The following is a 14,043-nucleotide window of genomic DNA, read 5'->3' as shown; positions in this document are numbered from 1 at the left end:
TGTGTAAGTGTTTGACAAAATTAAAAAATAACACCATTCTGTTTCTTTTGGATTAGACAAGAGTGTCCTATAAAAAGTATGTTTACTATGATTATAGTATATTATTGCGGTGTACATTAGTTATACTTCGTTAGTATTTGGCAGATTGTTCAGACCTTTGCTAAGTTAAAATCGTTTTTAATTACATCGTTGTTATAGGTTTTTTTTCTATGTGCTCTTCTATTCAAATGAAACAACTATAGCAATGTTTTCATTTTCATGCACGAAAGAAATTAATCGTCTCAAATCTTGATAAAAACACTGTAGTTAACAAGTATATACTGGTAACTTCCAAAGCAGTAGAGAATTTAAAAATATCAATCTGACCGTGACACCGCTGGTAACATTAACAAAGTTCTGAGTAATTGGCCCGTTACCTCTTACATTTATATAAGTATCGCTTTCAAACTGCGGCTCATTTCTAAATCCTCATTACTTCCCTTTTGCAAAGGTTTGAATCTAATATGCCAGCTGTTTTTATTTACATTTCATAAAGTAATTGTAGATATTTTTCAATGACAAATAGAGTTTTCCTTTAAACCACAATTCCAATTGCCGAGACATTAATAGTTTGTAGATTAGTATGGTGGTCCTGTACAAACATTTTACGTACAGCCTTACTTCCCTTACAACCATCACTTTTTTGCAATCACCAACCTCCTTGAAACCACGACTTTATTTGCAGCAATCTTTTTTCTAAGCAATTTATAACTTCCTAAGCAGCAGTTTGCTTCCTTAGCATCCACATCTACACTCAACAACCATGGTCCCTCCTAGGAAACCATCAATTGACTACCTTGGCAACGAACTGCTTCCCTACTATCAATCACATTCTTTTTGATCTCGCACATCCACTATTTTGACTCTTTTAAGTATCCGATGACTTCCTCTAGCTTTCTTCTCTAGTTCCCTTCACAACAATGAACCTACTTAGCAACCTTTAACTTCCTTAGAAACTACTCGTTTCCTTAGAAACCAGTGACCACCTTGACTTTGACTTGCTTTCCTATTAATCACAACATTGATTGGCAACCGCTTACAGTTCGAAACTTGCTTACAACCAAGCTTTTGCTTTCTTTCTTGGCAATAATTTGCTACCCAAGTCTTAAGGTTCTCGTGTGAGCAATATAAGGCCATATTGACCCTCTTGTAAAGTACGAAAGCAGTTCCATTTTTGATTGTGATTGGTTTTGATGTTTAAGACTTCTTTTCATACCCATCAAACAAGGCAATGAACTATATGGAGGAGTTCAGGGGTCAGAAATTCAAACATGCTACCCGTTTAGAGACACACGGTTTGGCCAAAACACCAATGAACGAAAGACATTAGTGTACAAAAACAAACACTCATATACAAACAAACAACACAAACAGACCACAAACGCATCTAACTAGCTTTAGGGATTATCGCCTTGAAACGAAAGTGAAACTTGAGTTCACAAAATAAGAGTCGACTGGGCCCTGTGCCACTAAACCGGGTTTATGTTTAAACTTTTTGCTTCTGAGCTTGTTTCTGTAGCTTTTTGTATACATATTGGGCTTAAAACTAGGTTATAATATGAACATAACGTTATAACATCGGCCAATGCTAGATCTGAAGATTGGTCAATGCATGTGAATGTATTAAATATTGTTTTATTTATCCGTGAGGTCAGTATACAGTAAGAAATTGTTGGTGAAGTAATCAATTTTATAATATTTCTGCAGTGGTTTCAATTCCCGCATTAACCAGGTGTCTTTATATATTGTTTTTACTGCAATTATTTTATGAAAGAGTAACATTCGCAAGTTCCTTTAAAACATCGTGTGACATCCAGTCTTTATAAACATTTTTGAAGTGGGTAAAAAGTGATCCTTCGGAATCATGAAGCCAACAAATTTTGACAGTCGTGGTGTGTACAAAACAGTCAATACCACCACGCAACGACTCAAACATGGTTTTATTTTTATAAGAATAGTATTTTTTATCATATATAATAAAGATAAAATAAACCAAAATTATGGAGGAGCTCTACGATCCAAAGGGAGTCCAAATAAAATTGGTTTTATCTGGCAATCAACGACGGTATTGTTTTTGTAAAACTAGTTAGTAATACCCTGATAAAACTCTTATGGGTTCGTTAAATATAAAACGATTAATTTACATTTCAGCTCGTGAGATAAATAAAACGGACAATGCTGAAATGCTTATCATTCCTGTAAAAGAAGGACGAGGTCAATTAACAGCCGAAGTAAGATATGCCCTGAAGTATGCATATGAAAAACACAGGCACGAATTTGATTGGTTTCTGAAATGTGACGATGACACAAACGTCATAATGGAAAACCTACGCCATATGTTAGCTAGTATAGACCATAACAAGCCTAGTTTTATGGGATTTCACATGAAGGTAAGACTTATAAGACCTTCTCATTATATCCAGGTAGTACTGACCGTTCCAAGGCGGTACCTAACAATCCTTGATAACATACCTAATTATATATATATTTATATAGTATGTATTTACAGTATGTATGCACTGTGCTGTTTGTGGAGTTTTGTTTTCCATGTTTCTTTTTTGTGATTTGTTTGTGTATTCTATGTCTTTGGCGTTTACCCAGTGCCACTAAACCGGGATTATGTTTGACCTTTTTGCTACAGATCTTGTTTCTGTAGTTTTTCACATAAGTAATGAGAAACAAACATGGCTGTCAAACCTTTCACTGTTACTGTTCCCAAGGAAACCCATACATCATTGACAATATGATGCCGGGTGTATTTTCCTCGCTGGCTTTAATCTTCCAAAAGTGTCCCTTCCTTCATTGGCCTCCGTTATTTGGTAAGGATTCGGATTTAATCTCTAGATAACACAATTAAAGCTTTACAAAGTCACCGTATCTTTTCAAAATGGATGTGTTAATGAACGTCGGTGTACTATTTATTTATATTGTATTTAAAATTGAACAAAACAAAAAACAATTTAATTTTAAAAAATGTTAAAATGTGTCAATCAAGTGGGTTTTTTTTGGTTTACGTTGTACGAAATAAGTGGAAAAAGCACGATCTAAGGGTGGATTCATAAGAGAAACACACGCCGTCAGATAAGAATCACAGCCAGGTCAAATAGGTAGCGTTATCAATAAAATCATCATAAAATACTCGCTCATTTGTCACCTATATAAGAACCGGTAAGTTTCATCATTTGCCTTAATCTAAAAAAAAAACAAGCCTAGTAGTATAAACTTGAAGTAGTATTTGTCTTAACAAAATAATTATGAACTGTATGGCACTTAGGCAATAAAAAGAACGACAAGTAACAATAATAACAGGCCATAAATGTCATAATTTAGTTTTCCTAAACAACATAATAAAATAAATGAGATTAAAGCGCATTGTTGCAAGTAACCTTTTGGCATTGAGGTGACACAAAGAATTTTCAAACGCTACTATTCATCGATCGGAAATGTCATACATGAACATTTTTTTCTAAAAACAAAAGTCACCTATTTTTTACCTTGGAGTAGGGTAATTAGTCACAGTTTTATTGTTCCAAGCTAGTTAACCAACCCCCTTTTAAAGATAACAATTACTTTAAGTACAATATTTATACAAGACTAATTTTGATGCAAAGCATCTAAGACGTCGCGAAAGTGTTTTTTGACATGACTAAAAGGAAGCAGGCGCATTTAATCAGTATACCAAGTTTGAGTACGTGGATATAAGCATTCTTCAGTTATTTTAAGAAAGGGGGTATCTTAACTGGAATTCCTTCGATTTTATTGGCTGACGGGTTATCGTGTGAGCCTGTCTAATTATTGGATTACGTTCAGTTCCAACATGATATTATTACAAGTTTTACAAGTTTTTATTGGCAAATCGGCATCTTGCCTTTGGCCATTTACACATTGCATAAATATCGATATGGCCAAGACACAAACGTACATGCATAAATATTACAAATATAATATAAAATGCATATGAAAATATATATATATATATTGACAGTTGAAATAATCAATATACTAAGTAATTAACGAGTTATACAAACTATATCATGATTAATTATTGTCATTTCTGTCATTTTCATACTAACTATAATTATAATCAATATTTTTGACATTACTATTATTATTATTTAAGTAAAATTAAGAAGCAGCCAAAAGTTGGAGTTTTTCCTCTCGAAATTTCATTGCATCGGAAATAAATCTAGCAACATTGTTAATAACCTTAACATTTTGACAGGATAATAAATTCTTAAATTTAAGTAAGCTAGGCCAGTGTGATTTTATTCCATGTTTTCTTCGTATATCACTATAAGCGGAACAACATAGTAGAAAGTGAAATTCTGACTCAACAGTATTCTGTGCACATAATTTACATTTACGTTCTGCCCTAATAACATTATTAAATCTACCCCTTTCAATTTCCAAATTATGTGAAGATAATCGAAATTGTGACAACTTTTGTCTAGATTTAGTATTATAAACACAATCTAAGTATTTTTCGTATTTAAATTCGCATTTAAATGTTTTATAGTATTCCATTTTGGGTTGATTAGACAATATATCACTCCATTGTTGTACGTATTGATCTCTCAGTCTTTGCACCAAATTTGGTATATAATTGATATCAGCATTAAATTCAAAGAAAATATTACCATGACCGAGATTATCTAACACCCGTTTGACTGATAAACACCATAGGTTTATATTTGAGTTATTAGCGATATTTCTATTTAAACCATTATATAAATTACATTGTTCAGTAAAAACGTTAAACATAAGTGAATCTGGGTTATTCATAACCTTAGCCCAGTAGCTTAAAGCTCTTTGTTTGCATATGATAGACAATGGGAATCTACCCAACTCACCAAACACAGCTGCATTTGAAGTCTGGGGGCGTACTCCTAACAGCAATTTACAAAATTTTGAGTGCAACTTGTCGACGTCATTTGTGTTGTAAATCCCCCATACCTCAGAGCCATATAGAATAATTGGCACAACAAGCGCATCAAACAATGAGAGTTTTGTTTTAACATCTATATTGACACGACTAAATATCGATAATAAATGGTTATATGCTTTCAAAGCTTGCTCATTTAAAGTATTTATTACCCGTGATAAATTACCAGTGTAATGAAACTTAATACCTAGGTAACAGAATTCACTGACAATTTCAATAATATCACCATTGATAGACCAATTGAATGTACAATTGCTTTTTCTTTTCTCAAAAACACAAAATTTAGTTTTATTTACATTTATCTTTAAGCCCCATTTGCATGAATATTGATATATAGTGTCCAGTTGTAATTGTAAACTATCTGCACTGGTAGTGAATAACGCAATATCATCAGCAAATAGTAGCATAAATATGGATAGCAAGCGTAAGTCTTTTTCCGTAAGGTTGGTAAAATCTATACAATCATTAATGTCATTTATAAATAATATAAACAATAATGGAGACAAGGGTTCGCCCTGCTTAACACCAAGAGTAACATTAAACATTTCAGAATATGACATACAAGCAGAATCTTTAATACAAGACTTAACATTGAGATAAATGGCTTGAATCATTTTAAGCATTTTGCAACTCATACCAGATTTCAAAAGTTTAATCCAAAGCGCTTCATGTATGACAGTATCAAACGCTTTTTCGTAGTCTATAAAGGCACAATACAACTTGGATTTATTATTAATAACATTCTGAATAATAGTATGTAATATAAAAATACAATCAGTTGTGCTACGGCTATCTCTAAACCCAAATTGAGATGAGTTTAATATATGTTCACGTTCACACCACTTGTTTATTCTATTCCGTAAGGTAATTGAAAATATTTTAGCAATAATATTTATTAAAGTTATACCTCTATAGTTAGCAGCACAAGATCGATCACCTTTCTTAAAGATAGGAACTATGACGCCTTTACACCAAGCCTCAGGATAAATTCCTTTGTCAAAGATAAAATTAAAAATCTTAACAAGATAGGGAGAAATAAAATCCTTAGAATCAACGAAAAAATCAGCAACATTATTTTGCATATCAGGACTTTTATGTCTTTTTAAATTTGAAATAGTTTTTAAAATTTCTGTGATCGTAAAAGGGCAGTCTAAATCATCAACATTTATTGGTTCCTCTCTGGTTAAAAAATCGTCCTTGTCGAATGAGCTGAAGTGTGGAGTATTTGATATATCCTTAAAATGTTTGATAAAATCATCAATATTGACATCGTGACTACTAGAAATAGGTTTAGCCTTATATTTGTTTATATATTTCCAGAACTTTCTGGGGCTAGACTTACTAAGAGTACATAATGTTTTACGTTCCTTAGTATAAAAAACACGCTTTGCTTTGCGTTTAACACCACAAAAGCTAGCTCTAGCATTTAAAAAAGCTAAACGATTTTCATTCGTAGGTGAATCTTTAAGTACCCTTTTGCAACGATAAAATATATTTTTATGATCTTTGCAAGTTACATCAAACCACAATGATTTTCTAGTGTTGCATTTAGGTAGAGGGTTTACATTAAAAGACTTTCCATTCATCTGAAAAGATATATCATAAATAAGATCACACAGTTTATTTATACATACATCAAAGTCCACATTGTCATGTAATAAATTATTGGTAATTTCATCAAATAATTGTTTTTTACCATCTAACGCATGTTGTAATACATTGGCATCGCAGGTATCCCAAATAATCTTATCATAAGTAGAATTCAAGTTTGTATCATTATAAAGAGTATTACAATTCAAAGAAAAATCAGTCGGGCAATGGTCGGAAAACTCTGTAGCGTCTAGAACTTTAAAACTATCTAAGCAAGTAAATAAATTGTAATTTACTATCACATAGTCAACAACACTAGAAGCAAATGTGTTTCTAATAAGGTTATGACATGTAAAATGACCTGGCTCTAATCTACCATTAACGATAAATATACTATTTTCTTTACAAAGTGATAATAATTTGTTACCAAAAGAATTAGCCTGGTCATCGAAAGACGAGCGTGGCGGTAGTACGTCAAGCGGAACATCGTACTCCGGCATATCAACATATCGATTAAGATTAATATTCTCAATTATATCTGATCGTTGACCTACCCTTGAATTAAGATCACCTGTTAACATTATATCACCCAACTGACTATAACATCTTATATCGACAGCAAGTTGTTCATAGAAATCAAATTCAAATAAAAGAGAGTTTTCGTTCGTATAAACATTTGAATCAGTTGGTGGTATATAGCATGCACAGACAAATATATCATTATCCGTCCCAAAAAAAGTCTTTTTGAGTTTAAACCATATAATACCTTTGTTATTTAGTTTAACAAGTTCTATTCCCTTCGAATATGATTTCTTGTAATAAATAATAACCCCACCACTATTACGTTTAGCCTTTCGATTGCATTATTGATAGTGTTATATGTAATGAATTGTCATTGGTTTTTCTTGTTTACCCATTTATTAAAAATCAGATTATTTTAGATAAGAAAAAACATCCTCCAAAACTTGTTTCCTGATCCTTGATGAATCGGGTCCAAAGGTTCGTAAACCAAGTTTAAAAAAAACGTATACTACGAGTTTAAGGACAAGTTAATCAAATACAAAACAGTATATATGTGTCTCTGTCACACCTAGCCACTCAGGCGAACACTTGACTGTCAGTTTGAATTATTCCCGATGGGTGTCGAAAATCGACATCAACAATACAATCTCTTAAAATAAAACAAAATTCTAGATAGATAATATCGGACTCTTTCAAATCATGATGTTATTGTACACCTCAGGATCACTATAGATCTAAATTTTAAAGTGAATAAGAGTGTAATCTTAACGTGAAAAGGCTGATTACGCACCAGGAAATCAATCGCTTAACAACCACAATCACTTAACCTATTACACCTTACACTACTATATATAAACATGATGAAGATATGGCCACAGGACAAATTCCTGAAGTTCAATTTAAATAACACAGTATTGGTGAAACCTTATACAATATTGAATCATTTATCAATTGGAAAGCATACTCATAACTATTAAAACTCAGATAAATGTCATAAACTCATATGAAAGAAGATACACGGAAACATATCGTAACATGTACTTAACAACAGGCATGCGTCATCGACTTCCGTAATAGTGTGATGGTAAAATCCGTTACATTACATTTAACACCTTATGTTAACATCCTTTCGCTCATTGTTTACAAATGAAATTCCTGAGAAAAAAATGCTCTTACTTCAAACATAAATTCTTAACAGCTGCTTGTCAAGAATGGCTACATGAGTGGTGGTGGTGAATACGTCATCAGTTCTCGTGCCCGTCGTGACGTAGTACGCATAGGTTTTAAAAAATGGCTCCTGCTTGCTCGATGGCGGCAATGAAGTTGTGGAAATTGGAAAATGTCTTCAGGTAAGATTACCAGAAACAACGATCATAATATAAAAAATATTTGTTAATATGGTTCCCCTACAAAGACATATACTTGTCAATAATTGGACTGTTATGTGTTTTTTCTTTATGCAAAAGGCTTTGTTGTAACTAAATATTCAATCAACAGTTATTTTTACAGACCAATCAAACACACCCGTCTGCAGCGCCACATTTAAACTTTGCATGCGCTGCTCTGTGTGTAAGTGGGATGCACAATGCTTTATAATTTTCTATGTCATTGAGGAATTAAAAAAAAATCTATATGGTCTAAGTTTGTTTCTATCAACTCCAAAAGAATCATAAATCCAATGTACGAGTATACTATCTTTCCAATCATGTATAAAGTTATCCTGGCAAAAATCTTATTGCAATATGATTTGTGTAACATATTTGAAGAAGCAGAAGACAGATCAATTAAATTGAGTTATATCATTTCCTGGTTACAAAAATGCAAATGTCTTTTTTTTAAAATAGCTGAAATCACCACAAAGCCTAAAGACATGGTTGATTGGGTAGTTCTGATTATGTTGACTCATAAACTTATTCATTTTGTAATTAAGACATTTTCGGGAAAACGTAAATGCATTTTGATTTGAAATATGATAAAATTTTCTTTCGTAAAAATTGCTCACCTCCTTATTACACTTCTTATGTTGCAACGGGTATATGAATAATTTTTGATAAATACTGAGCCTCAAAACTAAATAAAACAAATTGTAATATTTCAAGTTTTGGTTCTTCGAACGACTAACGTGCATTGTGGCCGGCCTTTAAAGTATCAAAAAAATAAGGGACATCACCTTTATTAGATGAATTATTCGGAATTGTACCAACACACGTATAAAAGATTTAAACACATTTTCAGTAAAAGTTTTATCTGTGAATTATAACCATGAAAAATCTTCATGACTATCATATTTTCCAAAATTAAAAAAAAAGTATTTGAAAAATTATAAAAATCCTACATCACCATACTCTGTTTTACCAATTATATGGATATTGTATTCTATTTGTACCTAACCATTTGAAACAAGGCTGTTTATTTTTCTTATCAGAATTAAAGTGGGTTACCACTAGACCAAAAATATCAAAGTTCAAAATTTCAAGATTGTCTTTTTTCACAGGGGTAACACTCTGATGCACTCGAACGTTACACTGCCAGTGTCAACAATGGTTACCCATAACAGATGTCCATGTTCCTCCAACGGCTCACGTAAAATGTGATTTGCTTGCGAAACATAAACTCTATACTCAGGTTATATTTCAGGGTCGGGTGTACTGCAGTCGTTACTCGGTCACTTACCACTATGTTCGTCCAGATGAAATGTACATTTTCCACCACCTGCTGTACCACACAGAAGTGTTGGGAATCTTGCGTCCACCAGTACCGGATAAAATCTTTGATTTACTGCTTGTCAATCCTAGTTAATCGAAAATCAAAAGTAATCTAGTAAAATTTTAAGTTTAACACGTCTCAAACACTTTCGTCTGATGCAATTTTGTTTTGGATAAAAACTGCTGTAACTATGTTTAAACGCTTAAAATGTAATTATTTACTTTTTAGTCATTCGGGATAATGAAATATCTTGTATTAATTCATGAACACAGAATATCGCTGAAGCCGATGCTTGTTCAGATGTGTTGACAGTGATGCACAAACTACTCCCATTAACTAGAGCTGTCACAGGAGTGACGAATACCCCCAAATGCCGCCTGGACACAGGAATGGCAAACCATTCCTATGAAAAGAGGCCATAACTCCAAGGTTACTGCACATTGCATCTTCTTTTATCATGCATGTATTGTTTGTCCGGAAACCGTTTTTCTATTTTCGTAACAGTGCACAAAAACCTTTACTCCACTGGCCCCATTTTCAATCACAAGCATTGTCTTCACAGAGGCTGCCTATACAGCAAGTTTCATCACAATAACTCATGCCCAATTAAAGTTATGAAGCAGAAACCATTTTTCTATTTTTAGTAACAGTGACCTTGACCTTGGCCCCACCAGCCCCAATATCGAACTTGACCTGTATCTTCTGATGTTACACCTGTGTACCAAAAAATGTTCAAATCTGTCAAGCCTTTCATGAGTTATCGTCCGGAAACCATTTTTCTATTTTTAGTAACAGTGACCTTGACCCCACCAGCCCCAATATCGAACTTGATCTGTATCTTCTGATGTTACACCTGTGTACCAAAAATTGTTCAAATCCGTTTAGCCTTTCATGAGTTATCGTCCAGAAACCGTTTTTCTTTTTTAGTAACAGTGACCTTGACCTTGGCCCCACCAGCCCCAATATCGAACTTGACCTGTATCTTCTGATGTTACACCTGTGTACCAAAAAATGTTCAAATCTGTCAAGCCTTTCATGAGTTATCGTCCGGAAACCATTTTTCTATGTTTAGTAACAGTGACCTTGACCCCACCAGCCCCAATATCGAACTTGATCTGTATCTTCTGATGTTACACCTGTGTACCAAAAATTGTTCAAATCCGTTTAGCCTTTCATGAGTTATCGTCCAGAAACCGTTTTTCTATTTTTAGTAACAGTGACCTTGACCTTGGCCCCACCAGCCCCAATATCGAACTTGATCTGTATCTTCTGATGTTACACCTGTGTGCCAAAAAAATTCAAATCTGTCAAGCCTTTCATGTGTTATCGTCCGGAAACCGTTTTTCTATTTTTAGTAACAGTGACCTTGACCTTGGCCCCACCGGCCACAATATCGAACTTGACCTGTATCTTCTGATGTTACACCTGTGTACCAAATTTTTTTCAAATCTGTCAAGCCTTTCATGAGTTATCGTCCGGAAACCATGAAAACCGACAGACCGACCGACCGACAGACAGACCGACCGACCGACCGACCGACAAGCTCACTCCTATATACCCCCTCAAACTTCGTTTGTGGGGGTATAATTATCAATCTCACCGGATTGTTATTTACATACTTTGATATGTTGTGCTTTCAACGGATTTTCTATTCAGATTGCGTTTTACCGACTGTATTGAATGCCAACTAGTTTTTAATGTTTGTTTATGTCAAGGGGAAGTTGTGTCCCCTTTATTATTTTTTTTTAATTCATAGAAGATCATGAGTTTATATTTTCAAAATGAATTTTATAGGGTTACATAAGGTAATATTGACCTTTTTTATAAATATAATGTATTGATGGTTTAGCCATATCGGGCAAATTTTCTGATGAAATTCAAAGCTATTTGAATAATTTATGACATTAGTGCAATACCTGTTGCAATGGGAATAAACAGTAAAAACTGTAAACGTATAGTGTTCGGTGAAAGATGCGGATTATTGCCGAATGAAATATTGACCTACAGTGGCCATGACATACAAGTTGTAAACGATTTTTGTGCGTTGTATTTAATAATACTGGTCATTTATCCAAATCCAGGATCACTGGTTAACAATGAATGTTTTGTTTTGTAAGTGCCAGGGTAACGACGTAAGACCCCAAAATTTTATGTAAGCTATTTAATGCATTCGTTGACTATTTCTTAAATTCTGCAGCAGAGGTTTTTTGTGTAGAGTAAGAACGAATACGAGTGAAAATCAATACCTGCAATGCTGGTGTGGACCCATGTATAATAAGGAAGATAGCTATTTATGTAAACAGAGATATATGCATCATTATTATACACTATTGCTTCAACGTTGTTACGTCTGACAATAGTATTAAAAATTACTAGCCGTGTATGATTATAATAAAGATTGTCATAACTTAGTATATATTGCTAAAATATAAGATGATTTTGGTTGAAGTAATGTCTTCGATAATGGTCAAAATATGTATGCTAATACATATAAGTTTTCAATATAGAAAACATATTGTCGTTTAACTTTGTGTTTTGTCTGTTTCTTAACTATATAAAAAGAAATAACATAACGTTAATATATCCGTTATGCCATCTATGTTTAAGTTTTTACAGTTGTTGCGATAAAATAATTAGAATAGAACGAATGAAACTATGTATACTTGTTAAGTGGTCCCCTAAAGAAAGCTATCGGAAAATAATTTGCAGACGATCCCCCTTGTCCAAACTCCCAGGGACCGCCCAAAATACCCCAAGCCTCGAAAACTTCTAGCCAAGCTGGAATGCTTACTTTCAGTATAAAGAAATCGGTCCTTTACATCCGGTTCGAGCCAACGAGGATTTCGAGCCAAGCGAGTTCGAGCCATCGGGTCTAGCGGCTTTATAGCGACGAACGTATTTACAATTTTTAAATAATGCTCCAGGTACATGTTATAAAGAACCATTTGCTTTTCCTGGGTTATAACCAGTACAATTATCGACAAAAGCTCAAACCCTGGACCCTATGTTTAAGTGCGATACGCTTACCACTCTTTCATCGCCACCGACCATTTGAGACACCTCGGCAATGTTCATACTTAAACCGTTGTATATTGGTAATACGTGTACCCCCGAACTTGTTTGTACTTCTTGAAAGCAAAAATCAGATCTACGAGTTAACCGGCATGTTAAAGTAAAATCAACGCAGACATTACATGTGTCGATGCCTTCCTCTTCAATATTTTGATTCACGTTATTATACGTAAAATCTGACGACTGTCTGTCAATATGTATGGATTTTTTAAAGTGCAACTCTATTCTGTTTAACTTTCACAATTTTTGCTAATTTCAAAGTATTCTTAAAGGAACCATGATCCCATTATTAAGCGTTCCGACATTTTGCCAACCAAAGTTTAACCTGTTTATTCATTGCACCAATGTTCAAAGTAGTAAAAAGCAATCCGCGCAAAGTATTTAACTCAAGCCTGCCTCCCCTCTATACGTTTTGGTTACATTAAATAACTATTATGTATAGGCTTGAAGGAGAAGTCATGGCTTGAATTGAACCTTTACGCAAACTTTGTTATGTATATACCGAATCAATATGTGCATGGAAATTTTCATTAAAAGGGTTTTTCCATGAATATTGGGATGGATGTGCGAGACGTTCCTGTCTTTGGCTCATCCTTAGGGTGTTTGTCCTGTCGAGAGGAACTATTGTATTTGCTGATGGTCATTCGTTCTCTTTAGAATCTGAATCAAAGCGCTGAAGTGATGAAAGCTCTGTTTTTGTAGTAAACAGTTCGTGGTTAGGAATATATGTATTTCTGTATCTTCTTTAATTATCTATAAAGTTGAAAATGTTGTTTTTTGTCGTTAGCTAGTTCATAATGGTCGAGTAAATAAAGAAAAGTTCAAGCGAGCTTTGAACAATAACGCAACGGAATTATCAACTAATACGTATCCATGAAGTGTAAAAAATAAAAAATAGAACTAATGTTGTGGCTTGTAGCGAACCGATACCGTATTGGTAATTAATGAGGGAAATTGTAGGAACATTTATGAATAATATTCTACTGTTATATGTAACATTGACATTTTGGCTATAGTTATTGCACTAACGAGTTTGTCAAAAGCACTGAACACAGTTTACAATAGTATCGGACGCATAATCTAATTGTGTACGTTTCTTACAAGAAGATTAATTACTGAATGTGTTTATTGGTTAGAAAAGATCCGAACTACTTGAATGAGTCTTGTCCAAA

Source organism: Mya arenaria, chromosome 10 (assembly GCF_026914265.1).
Source record: "Mya arenaria isolate MELC-2E11 chromosome 10, ASM2691426v1".
Taxonomy (NCBI): Eukaryota; Metazoa; Mollusca; class Bivalvia; order Myida; family Myidae; genus Mya; species Mya arenaria.
This window is presented reverse-complemented; position numbering follows the sequence as displayed.